The following is a 12468-nucleotide window of genomic DNA, read 5'->3' as shown; positions in this document are numbered from 1 at the left end:
GCCACCGACGAAACGTATATCGGCATTCTGACTACACGTAACTTAAAAAATGTTACTGGAAAATAACAAATATTATAATATATATTTACCATAGCCTAAATAAATACCAATAGCTGGCCAGCCAGAAACTGTATTAAAACACAGCTAAATTTCCCAACACCACTATTAATTAACTAGACCCAAGTGTAATTAATAGGATCACAAAACACTAATAGGCTAATAGGGCCTACAAAACAAATATGCGAAAGTCAATTTACAGAAATGGTGAGGTTTGTTGCTAAGCATGCGTGGATTGCATGTAATTGGTCCAGGCTGATCTGTAAACTGGCAGTCGAGGTGTTTGTCTTGATGTCTGCATGTGGAGGGCTTTGCGTTGCACTCTGTGCATACAAAAATGGCATACATACTGGCCAAAAAACACAATTTTGGCCTGTAACAAACTGCTTACCCTGATTCTGATACTACCAATATGACTAGTGACAGGCCTGTAGTGACAGAGTTTCTGTAAAGTCTTTACCTTATAGCAGTGTTTCTCAGAGTGTGGACCAAGCTATCCCAAGTGGTCCACGAGCAGACGTGGTAAAATATAAAATATATGAGATGTTTGCAATATTGAACCAACTTGTACGTAAATCCAAACAGTTCTGCAACACTGCCTACACTATGTAATCTATGCCAGTTTAAATCATCCTCTGACACAATAAGCAAGGTGGTTCAGTGAGTAGGCCTATTGTGTAATAAACTGTTGAAGTAGGTCTTTTTTTGTTTTGTTTTTTTAGCTAGGTGGTCCGTGAGTTTTTTTTTTTTTTTTTTTTTTTTTTTTTTTTTTAATTGGTTAAGTGGTCCTTGGTCTGAAAAACTGAGAAACACTTCCTTATAGCTTATCGCCATATGCCCAATGTGGACAGCTACCAACTAGTTAACTGGCTCACTGTGACCTGGGGCCTGTGAACAAACTTATGTATTACTGTTTATAAGCGTTTATGTTTGTGCTTTAGATTATCACCTCAACCAGAAGAAAATGTAATGGACTACAACTGTAACAGTGAGCAGGCTGCGAAAGTCAAGATACTGGGGTAAGTGACGTGACCACTTCCAGGCTTCTCTCAAAAAACGTACCAACAGGGAATTTGCACCATTTATCGCTGGTCAAAAGTGTCCACACAATGACGGTGAAAACGTTGGTGAAATGTTTTGATGTGTTAAGGCCTTTCGTGTACACGACAGTGGCATTTGCCAGTTTGCCATCTTTATAGATTAACTTCACAAAGGAACAGAACATATTGGTGATTCAAAGAAAGCAGAGCATGGCAGATTATCTTTGCAACTACTTGCTCACAATCACACTTGTAGGCAGTTCCAGGCTGATTTGGGGATTGAAGCTAGCCCTTTTTGTAAGGATGCCTAGAAATCATCTCTAAGGGTAATTTATGTGAATAAATTTGTTATACAAATCAGGAAGATTAGAATTAAAAGCATTAGAAGATTCCATTTGAAATTCAGGTGTTTCCAATTCAGATTCGAATGGTCAAAATGTTAATGAAAAAGTTGAATGTATTTGCTATCTATCTATCTATCTATTAATGACAGGAACGTCTGTCTGTCTGACTGTTTGTTTCTCTGTTATTCACATATCTCTTGAACCGTTTGTCCGATTGATTTCAAACTTGGCAGGTGTCTTGCTACGGGCACGAGTAAGTGCAGTGCCAAGTTTGACGCTCTTTAGATAAGAAATTGGCCACCAGAGAGAGCGTGATGTCACTTATAGGCTCCTAGAGATTGTTTTTATTTCATATGATGATGCATCATTCCACAACATGGTTTGTCTTGTCTTTCATCAAGTTATTCATTCAAAACAGCTGTAAGTCTTATGTCATTTTGATCTGTAAAAAAATGCTGCTCACTGCACATCTATTATATTATAATATAATATTCAAAATGCATTTGCATTATCTGGAATGATGTTTTTCCCTATCCTTTTTTTTAAAGCAGGCCTACCCCGCGGGCATGTAATTAAGCTACAGGTTTTCTACAGGAATAGCATGTTTGAATGGGCACTGCACTAGTCACTCAAAAGACATAAACACAAGGCGAGGTCAATCTGGCATCTTGACAGAAAAAAAATCTGTTTTTATTCATGCAAACTCTCCCATCATGGCATTTTCCACTACCTCTTTTGGCATTGGTCCATGCCATGCCACTTTAGTTTGCATTCCTGATTTCCTGAGTTTGCGCTTCCCTGATTGCTGGGCTGAGCTGCTCTCAAGATGATCCCAAACAGGCCCAAGATGATGTGAGATGGTCTCTCTTGTGACTCCCTCATCAGTTAAAAGGTAATGTATTATATTTGTCTTTTGAATATTGACTTTTTGTCATAGCTCACAGTGTTGATTATCTAATTACTCATTTATATTACTGTCATTCCATTATCTACACAATCTTAACTAAGTGATGTTGGCTGGCAGCTAAGTTTGTTGGCTGTAATGAGAAAATACAAAGGCAACTGTGTGTAGCAAATCTAGTGTGTAGCTAGACCTCAATGCAAGTATGGTGAGATGTCTGTTGTATTCTGCATGTACCTGTCCTGACCTGTGCACAATGTAACTTGCCGCACTTGTAGCCTCACTAGGGACATTAGGATTTCGGCCCCAGGGAAAGTGCTACTGTATATTCAGAAGCCGGTTTCGCTTCAAGGGATTTTTGCAGGTCCTAGAACATAACGTTCCTATAACCCCTTTTTTCACGGTTTTGCACCAGACGGATTTGGGGATTAAGTTTCTCTGACCGCAGTTCCTGTAACTCTTTCAGCTCCTACTTCAGGGCAGGGTCTTTTCCCTTTTCCACATAGGAACCCTTAGTGACCTACTGTAGGTCTACGTGATTGATCTAACTCAAGCCAAACCCACTGTCAAATCGTGCCATCTTTAATATCCGCGCTGCCTGTGTAAGCAAAATGTACGGAAATGTACTACTGTCAGAGACTTTATTAACGAGAATGGACTCACTCTGCTCCAGACCAGGCCCAAATGGATGGTGAACAGCCTTGTGCAATGGTATAACCACAACGTCTGCTACGCAAATGATACATCACTTTCTGTTGCAATTCGCCTGAATACACAAATGCAACTCGCTAATGTAAGAGCTAGTTACACTTCTCCATCGTTTCAGTTTCATTTGCCCTGTCCTTGATCTCTGTTTATTAATCTCGATCATTTAAGGGGCTGGGACATGGAAAAGCAGTATAGTTGGGTAGGCTATCGAGTTTTGCCATGTTAACCTATGGAGACTGCTTGGCTGTGAGTCATAAAGGGCACTTATTTCGATGTGCAGTGGCCTAACCTAACATTTTGCATGGTAGAAACATTATTTAAATGGAAACACTTACTGTTACAGCTATAAAAATAGCAGAATCATCCATATACATGATATTTCCATAACTGCTAGATACGCTTCAGAATGACGGCAAAGACTTGTTATTAGACTCACTAAGACGTATAGCCCAACAGCAATCTATCTAAAATAAAACATTTTGAAAGTACCATTCATTATTTGTTGTAAAGTATTGAAGTTGTAGGAAATTTCTGGCTTTTACATTACATTACATTTGGCTGACGCATTTTTAGCCAAAACGATTAACAACATGGTAAGTTTTAAAGTTTTAAAGCAATTCTCAACAATTTTAGGACAATTAAACGTGTCAGTTCAAGACGGCTGGTAAGTGCTAGGATCAGTAAGACTTGTTGTAAGTGGTGCTATGAGAGGAGATGTTCTCTAAAGAGCTGGGTCTTCAGGAGTTTTTTGAAAATGGAGAGGGATGTCCCTGCCCTTGTAGGAACTGGCAGTGTGTTCCACCAATCAAGGAACAATAGATGAGAAAAGTTTGGATTGGCCTGAGCGTACCGGTGGTAGAGCTAGACGTTGTTTGTCTGAGGAGTGCAGCGGTCTAGAGGTAGTGTATTTCTGTATGAGGGCATTTAAGTAGGCGGGAGCAGAACCGGAGACTACTTTGTAGGCAAGCGTTAGAGCCTTGAATTTGATGCGGGCCGCCATAGGTAGCCAGTGTAGCTGGGTGAGCAGCGGGGTAACGTGCCCTTTTGGGTTGGTTGTAGACCAGGCGCGCTGCCGCGTTCTGGATCATCTGAAGGGGTTTCACTGCGCAGGCTGGGAGACTTGTCAGGAGGGCGTTGCAGTAGTCGAGTCGTGAGCTGACTATTGCCTGAACCATAAGTTGGGTAGCATCTTCAAGTAAGTCCTGATTTTCTGTATGTTGTAGAGTGCGAAACGGCATGACCGGGCGACTGAGGCAACATGATCTGAGAAGTGTAGTTGGTTGTCGAGAACAACTCCTAGATTTCTTGCAGTCCTGGTAGGTGAAACAGACAGGGAGTCAAATTTGATGTTGATGTCGTGGTGTATGGTAGGTTTAGCTGGGAGGACCAGCAGTTCAGTCTTTGAGAGGTTCAGCTGGAGGTGGTGTGCCTTCATCCATGTAGCTATGTCTGAGAGGCAATCCGTGCTGAAACCAAGGGGTCATCAGGGGAAAGGACAGATAGAGCTGTGTGTCGTCTGCATAGCAGTGGTATGAGAAGCCATGCGAACGGATAATCTGTCCCAAGGAGGTGGTGTAGATAGCAAAGAGAAGGGGGCCTAGCACTGAGCCCTGGGGGACCCCTGTGGTGAGATGGTGAGGTGCAGATACAGTAGCTGACCAAGCTATCTTGGTTAAATACGTTAAACGAGCGTCCTGTGAGGTAGGATTCAAACCAAGAGAGAGCAGAACCGGAGATTCCCATGTTAGCGAGTATAGAGAGAAGGATGCAGTGATTAACCGGGGTAAAGGCAGCCGATAAGTAGAGCAGAATCAGTACTGATGACTGAGCGGTCGCCCTGGCTTCTTTTAAGACTTCTGTTACAGACAGCAGAGCCGTTTCGGTAGAGTGGCCGCTTTTGAACCCAGACTGATTTAGATCCAGAAGGTTGTTCTGTGAAAGGAAGTCAGAGACCTGTTTGGAGACTGCTAGTTTAATGCCTTTGGATAGGAAAGGCAAGAGTGAGACAGGGCGGTAGTTCTCGACTTGAGCAGGGTTGAGAGAAGCTTTCTTAAGTAACGGTGTCACCCGGGCCATTTTGAACGCAGTTGGAAATGTGCCGGAGGTTAGCGAGGCATTGATCACATGTGTGATAGCTGGTGCGATGGTCGGGCTGATGGACTGAAGTAGGCTCGTAGGCCGGGTAGGAATTTCACGGCGGCCACGACGGCCATGGCCGTCGTAGCCCCTTGCGTTGGCCGTGATGCCCCTTTGAAAATCAGAGGTTTACAGGCCACAGTGGCCTTGGTGCCCCCTTCTTTCAATATTCTGCTTTGCGTCCTACTAATAGCGATTTTTATTTAGCCTGTGGCCTGTCAAAATAATCTTAGCATTCACAGCGCAAATTAATTTAGTCTTTTACGCAGTGGAGAAAATGACAGCGCAAGAAAGAAAGTGCGTCCAAATTCACCCATTCTCAGTTGAACTACTTGCGAAGTAGCCTACTCATCATGACACAGACATTACAAGTATCACATGAAAGAGCTCAGCTTTTAAACGATGTTAGCTGATAATTGCTGTGTTGAACGGTTCGCGAGAAAAGTAAATAATATAATTCAATTTAATCATACATTCTACTGAAGGTTTTGCGTCCATGATCTCCCTACCCATTCATCTCTTATACTTCACAAACCCTTCTTTTAACACATGACAAACCATATATCAGAATAAACAGCAGACCTTACCGAACACAAAGGTGTAAAGCAGTCCACTGTACAGTTAGCCGTTCCAGAGTAATCCAGTTTTGAATTTGCAGTAAATTTCGACATGCATGGATGTCTCCAAATTTGGGCTTTAAGTTTTACAATGTGTTTAAATTGTTCCATATGATTTCATAACGGGCCAAATACAAAATAAATGTTACAAATATCGCCTAGCCTAGATATTGGTAAATCAGAGGACAGCTGACTAAGAGTTTGTGAAAGTAGCCTTAATGATCACAAAATGCTAAGCATGCATCTAGGCTATTTGAGTTTCTTAAAGCTGAGCTGTGCTTAAATTGTTCAATACATGATTTCATCGCAGGCCAAATATAAAATAAATGTTATATATAGCCTAGATATCTGTAATTATTAGATGATCAGATGAATTACAGTTCTATGTAATATGTCATGTTTCATGTTTTTGTAATGTTTCATACAGTGATGCAGGTCTACTGCAGTGAATAGGCTAAATACAACTTTGATCATTTTTATATGCTACTACTGTATAGTTAACTTTGGCCTTGGTGCCCTGACATGTGGCCTTTGTGCCCCCACCAAATATGCCCAACTGAAGGCCAAGTGGCCTTGCCCCCAGAATGGTGAAATTCCAAGCCTGCTCGTAGGTATAGGGTCCAGCAAGCATGTGGTAGGACGGCTACATGTCAGGAGTCTAGATACTTCACTCTCGGAGAGAGGCGCGAATGCTGAAAAAGATGTCCCATGGCTTAAACTGCTGGCTTCATTCGTCCATCATGCCTGTTTCATTCGTCCCGACCAAGGAATTAGACATTACGCACATCCCACTTTTGCTGAAATAATTCTTGAACGGTTTTGTTCAGAGCAGAAAAGGCAACTGTATTTGGCAGAGGATAGATGTAGGTTGCTGATTACTAAAGTTAGGCTACTGTTAACCAGCTCTATCACAGCTGTTTTCCACAGCAAAAAAAGCAAAACGTGTGCAGCATCAGGATTTGCTTGAAGCAACAGTAGACAGTGAGGGTCATTCAAATGATTTCAAAGTGTAGGCTAGTTAGTGAATTTAATCGCATTTGGTGAGGCGAGTGGGTGCCTATTTAGCAAGTGACAACGCTACCAGTTCCTATGGCCACTTGGCCAGTGCGAATGCAAATGAAAAAACGGTTTTGGGAAGAGTAGTTAATAGAACTGATTTAGAAGTGGACTGTTCCTGTAACTACTTGGTCTGGAACAGCCTATAGAAAAACTCCAAAATATGCTCTTTTTGCTGTTGCCGATACCTTCTCTCAGCAGGACAAGCTGTGTCACCCAGTCTTTGCATTGTGCAAAATTTTGTTTCAAAGTCCAAATAGCTTTCTATATACCTTTGTAAATGGTTTACTTCTCTATTTTAAGATAACAATTACTATCTAGGTAAAATACTGTTATCTAATTGGCTATAATTTATTAATGCATGGGATTAAAGAACTTTTTATTTCATGAGGCGGTCTCCTGTAGTTTTATTACCAGGAAAAAAAGACTCAGATGAAAATGTGCATCTGTACTCTGATGGTAATTTTGATACCACAAATGTATGAAGATCCAGTCAGGCCGATAGATAGATAGATAGATAGATTGTCCTTTCGGAAAATTGTTCTGCGCCATACAGGACATCTTGTACATTTATACAAAAGACAATAAGACAGTTAGACAAGACAGAATATACAACAGAACTTCCCTCACCCCAACACCCCCCCCCACACACACACGCACACCCTACCACACCCCCACACATACACAACATCAGGACAGAAGAGACAGACCCCACTACACATAAATAGGATGATAAAGTGCAGTTATTCCATACTATGACAGTCCAGCTGGAAACAAAGTCCATGGTGCTATTGAAAGAGCTGTCCTGCAGGCATCTTCTTGTTCATCAATGTCATACTAGTTGGAATGAATGACCGACTGGCTCGATTAGTTTGGAATAGCCTGAACCTCCTCCCTGATGGCAACACCTCATATGCCTGATGTATCTTCATTAATTGCTTGACCTTTCTTCAACACCCTTCTTTCACAGGTCATAGCCATACTGTCTAGTTTTTGCCCCACAACCTTGCTGGCCATGTTAACTATCTTGCTCAGTTTGTTTTTGTTGGCCACTGACAAAGAGAAATACTGTACCAGGCAACACAACAAAAAAATAGCATGCTCTCCACAAATGAGTGATAGAAAAGTAACATCATATCTCTATCCACTCTAAATTGTCTTAGTTTGCTCTAAAATGCAGCCTCTGCAGCCCTTTGGTGTCGGTATTACTGTTCCATTGCAACTTATTAACTATGATTGTGCCCAAGTACTTGTACTCTGCTACAATCGTAACATCCTCTCCATTTATAACCATACTCTGGCCGGGCTGGCTCCCAGTTATATTATTATTTCCTTTGTTTTCTTTATATTTAGATGAAATTCATTTCAATGGTCCATGCTAGGCTAGCTACAGAGCCTGGGAAGTGTCACTGCAAGATATTTTTGTACATTGTGCTCTCAATTTACTAAATTGTGCGCTCACTTTACCAGAATTAAAAGGACAATTTAGTAAAACATGCACACAATTTAGTCAAATGAAATTTACTAAATTGACAGCACAATTTAGTAAATTGAGAGCACGATGTAGTAAAATGAGAGCAAGATTTAGTAAAGTGAGCACACAATTTAGTCAAATGAGTGCACATTTTCTGGATATACACAAAAAATATCTTGCAATGACAACTCCGGGGTTCTGTAGATAGTTACTTTAGCCAAAATAGTTTGGAATTTTTTCAAAATGGTGTTTCCTGGAGCTTAATCCTGACCCCCCTCGTTGGGCCCCAACTCTCATAGACTGTCTCAATTTTGATTTATTTATTTCGTTTTTGAGTGGGCTACACGCCCCTGAATCACATTTCGGCATTTCCTGCACCTACTTTCTAACGTGATCATGTTTTTCTGCAGTGTAGTTTTCGGTAGTGAACTCTCTTTCCTTGCATGACCCTGAAAACGGAAAGCTCTGACCTGTTATGCCATGGTTTTCTTTTCATGATACTGTGGAAAGCCCTGATCCGCCATGCTATGGCACCATTATTTTCAAGCTTGGCTTTGAATTTTTTATTTTTTATTTTTTTTTAAAGACTTAAAGGGACACCAGGCAAGCCTGATGCTTTTTCTCTACGAAACTCCCCCTCGCTCGGTCTGAAGCTCTTTTCCTTTTCTTTGCGTCTTCCAAAATATGGAGTGATTACTAGAGCGATGTCCTGAGATATTGCCACTCGTTGATTGCCTCTCATCCAATCAGAATACATTTTTTGATTGGACCTAGCTGTTGAGTAATGTTGAGTGTTTATTTTGGCACTGTGGATTAACATACTCATGGCAATGGGTGAGCCAAGAATATAGAAGAGAGTCATCATCACCTTCAAGTGACTTTGGTATAAATTGCCTTCACTTGCCTGATATCCTAGAAATGCTTCCTTACAGCACCAATGATTTTCATCAGACGATGCATTGCCTCTTCCTGTGTGTTAGTCCATGCACTTGATATTTGAGCGTGAACTGGAGTCTGCTGCGAATTGAATGTAACAGCATGATCATGTGCTTTGTTGGCTTGGTGGTGGCTAAAGCTACCTGTGGTATTTTCCAATTAATAATACCACTTGGGGGCCCCAGTAGTGGCGCGACTGGCTGGGGCACCTGCACCGTACCCCGGCGACCCGGGTTCGATTCCCGCCCCGTGGTCCTTTCCGGATCCCACCCCGACTCTCTCTCCCACTCACTTCCTGTCAATCTCCACTATCCTATCTGATTAAAGGCATAAAAAGCCTAAAAATATACTATAAAAGAAATAATAATACCACTTGGGCAGAAGGCAATGTGACTTCTTTTCCCCCAAATTGTCTTTTTATGTTGCAGGTTGACACACTCAAAACAAACAACTTTTTTATATGTAGGACAGTTGAGTGATGACGCGGAACTTGCCTGCCGAGTTGCTTGTAGTCCAGCGAAGCTTGTAGTTCAACAGCATAGCAAATATGGCGACGGAGGAAGAGACGCTAGAAGCTATCCGTGAAGTTGTCTCAACTCTCGAGGGCATCACGCAATTAAAGCAGGAACAAGAGGCTTGTCTTGTCAATTTTATAAATGGCAAGGACGTCGTATAACTCTCCTTCCAACTGGCTTTGGGAAAAGTTTGATTTATCAGATGGTGATAACTAAACCTAAACGCACTACTAAGTGTACTACATGCATCACTACTTATCATGTTTTCAAATAAACATTTGCTGCTCGTTATTCTCCCCCCTACTCTCAAATTACCTTTACAAAATCAATGCGGCAATGTTAGGCCTACTTAAGGAATGGAATGTTAGCTACTAGCTAGCCTACCGAGCGGGGCTCAAGGCGAGGCGGTGTATCTTGACGTGAGCTAGCCGGTTACCGAGCGGGGCTCAAGGCAAGGCTGCTGTGATTGTGCTTGACTGGGACTAGCGATTACCGAGCTGGGCTCAAGGTAAACCGCTCCGTGTTTGTGTTTGACAGACTGAGGCTAGCCTGTGGCCGAGCTGGGCTCAAGGCGAGGCTACGGTGCTTGTGGACAGTAACGTTAGCCATGAGGCTGCGTTGTTTTATGCCGAACAACTGTTAGTTTAACCGAGCAAGCTCCAGGTCAACACGTAGGTCGTCAGTACAATCCAACTTATCCGAGAGTGTAGTCTGAACAGCCTGTGGAGGACGAAGTAAGCTCCGTAGCTCCGACGAAGTCACCGGGCTGCGTAGAACAACAATCGTCTGATAAGCGGCGAGAAGAGATAAGAGGAAAACTGACGTGTGACAAGAGCTGATATAATCTCAGTGACATGACGCTTTTGGTATACAACTCTCGGTCTGTGGCTGGCGCAATAGAGCTATATCCACTACGAAGAGACTGCCCTGCCGGTCAGGTAGCCTACAAACTAGCCAGTGGTCTGTTTACTACTGAGTGCAGAAGTGGGAAGTGTAAGAGCCTGAACTGGAAGCGGAAGTGGTAAGCGCAAGAGCCTGAACTCCAGCACAGCATACGTCATTACCAAACGTTGCTGATTGGTTAAGGGAACTCCAATGATTTTAAACCTCAAAATAAGCATCCGCCCATTACGGAGACAGATTCTTATTACATTGTTCCAGACTGTATGATGAAGAGAAACGTAGTCACAGGCGGTAAGGACCAGGCTAGGTTCCCGTGGGTATGTGGACCTGAATAGGGTACGGGCGCTGTTACCAGTTGCACCACAGTGCCCACAATAATGGCACATATTTAATCACAATGACAATTCAGCTCACGTTGCACAACGTTGGACTGGAGCAACGCAAGCTGAACTGTCACGTGACTCTTTTCCCAAGATGGCGCCCGCTTGTATATGTGAACGGTACTGTTTCTAAACTATCTTTTTAACCCTTAGAACCCGATTGACGCAAAGTGCGTCAAAAAACACACCCTTTCTTCTGTGTTACATTGCTCCGTAACTGTTCATCGCAGCGAGATGAAACCTTTATTGCGTGACAGAGCAGAAGTGGGGCTTTCCAACGAGACCAGGCACTTGTCTGTACGTTAAAGTATGAAAAATAAAAAAAACATAAAATTAAATCAAATTGCATCATATTTACAGTCTATACTTCTCTGCGTTCACCTGCACACCCATTACTCTTGTTTGAATTACTCGCGAACCCGTGAACGCATAGATATGGCAAGCATATCAGATGAGAGGAGACACAGAGCTATCCATTGGTACCAAGTATGTCGATCCTTCTGGCTTATGAAAACAGACGAAGTGACTGCAAAATAATAACGTCATGTACAAAAACCAACGCTGCACACCCATTACTCTCGTTTGAATTACTCGCGGACCTGTGATCGGATAGATATGCCACGCATGTCAGATGAAAGAGGAGACACAGAGCTATCATTTGATACTAAGTACATTCTTCTGGGTTATAAAACAGATGAAGTGACAGCAAAATAATAACTTCATATAGCTTGACTTACCTCACGTTTTTGTCTGTTTTTGTGGCAAAGCATGTTTATAATTCAACACTATTGTGTGTTTCTCTATGGCAAAGAATGTTCATAATCCGGTTTTGAGCAAATTCCATCCAATTCAAGGCTCACATTGCATCCCAATTTGTTCGACAAAGAACTTTTTTTGCCTTTACTTTGTTCATGGCAATGCAGTAAAAGGTTGTAGAGAATCATGAGTGCAGACACAGGCACACACAGGCTAACACGTAAACTCGGATCAAGTCAGGTCAGATCAGTTCGTGTCAGATATGGAGCGCAGAAAGGTCATTTTTAATCACTAAATAAAAAATGGCATTTATTTCTGAAAGGAAATACTAAATTATTTTTTTTTAAAAATGGCATTTATTTCTGAAAGGCGCACACCACATATGTCTGTAAATTGCTCAGTCCCAGAGAATCCCTCCACCATGGCAATGATATTGCCAGATTCAGGACAGTCTGCCCTACACACACATGAAATGCATGTAGAGCTATGAGCTTGCTGTGGTGAGATACATGTCAAAATATAAGATTTTTTATAATACGCTTTTTATATTTTAATTCTTTAAAAATCTAAATAAAATCAATGCTAGTACTAATGCATGAAATGATAGCCTAGATTCTGCTGAAAAAAACAATATATAATATGTGT

The 12468-nt window shown here is 41.9% G+C and overlaps 1 protein-coding gene across 2 annotated transcripts in view; it reads left to right on the top strand.

The window, feature by feature from the left end:
- The window catches only part of hoxc13a (homeobox C13a), a 31103-nt gene that overhangs the window by 1185 nt on the left and 17450 nt on the right, over positions 1-12468 (top strand). For both annotated transcript variants that reach the window (XR_006032944.1, XR_006032943.1), the window contains exons 2-3: positions 999-1076; positions 2207-2333. The gene's annotated coding sequence lies outside the window, so the exon portion shown is untranslated. The remainder of the gene's footprint in view (positions 1-998; positions 1077-2206; positions 2334-12468) is intronic.

The sequence above is a fragment of the Alosa sapidissima genome, chromosome 7, assembly GCF_018492685.1.
Source record: "Alosa sapidissima isolate fAloSap1 chromosome 7, fAloSap1.pri, whole genome shotgun sequence".
Lineage (NCBI taxonomy): Eukaryota > Metazoa > Chordata > Actinopteri > Clupeiformes > Clupeidae > Alosa > Alosa sapidissima.
The sequence above is the reverse complement of the archived record's forward strand: the minus strand, read 5'-3'. Positions and strand labels throughout refer to the sequence as shown.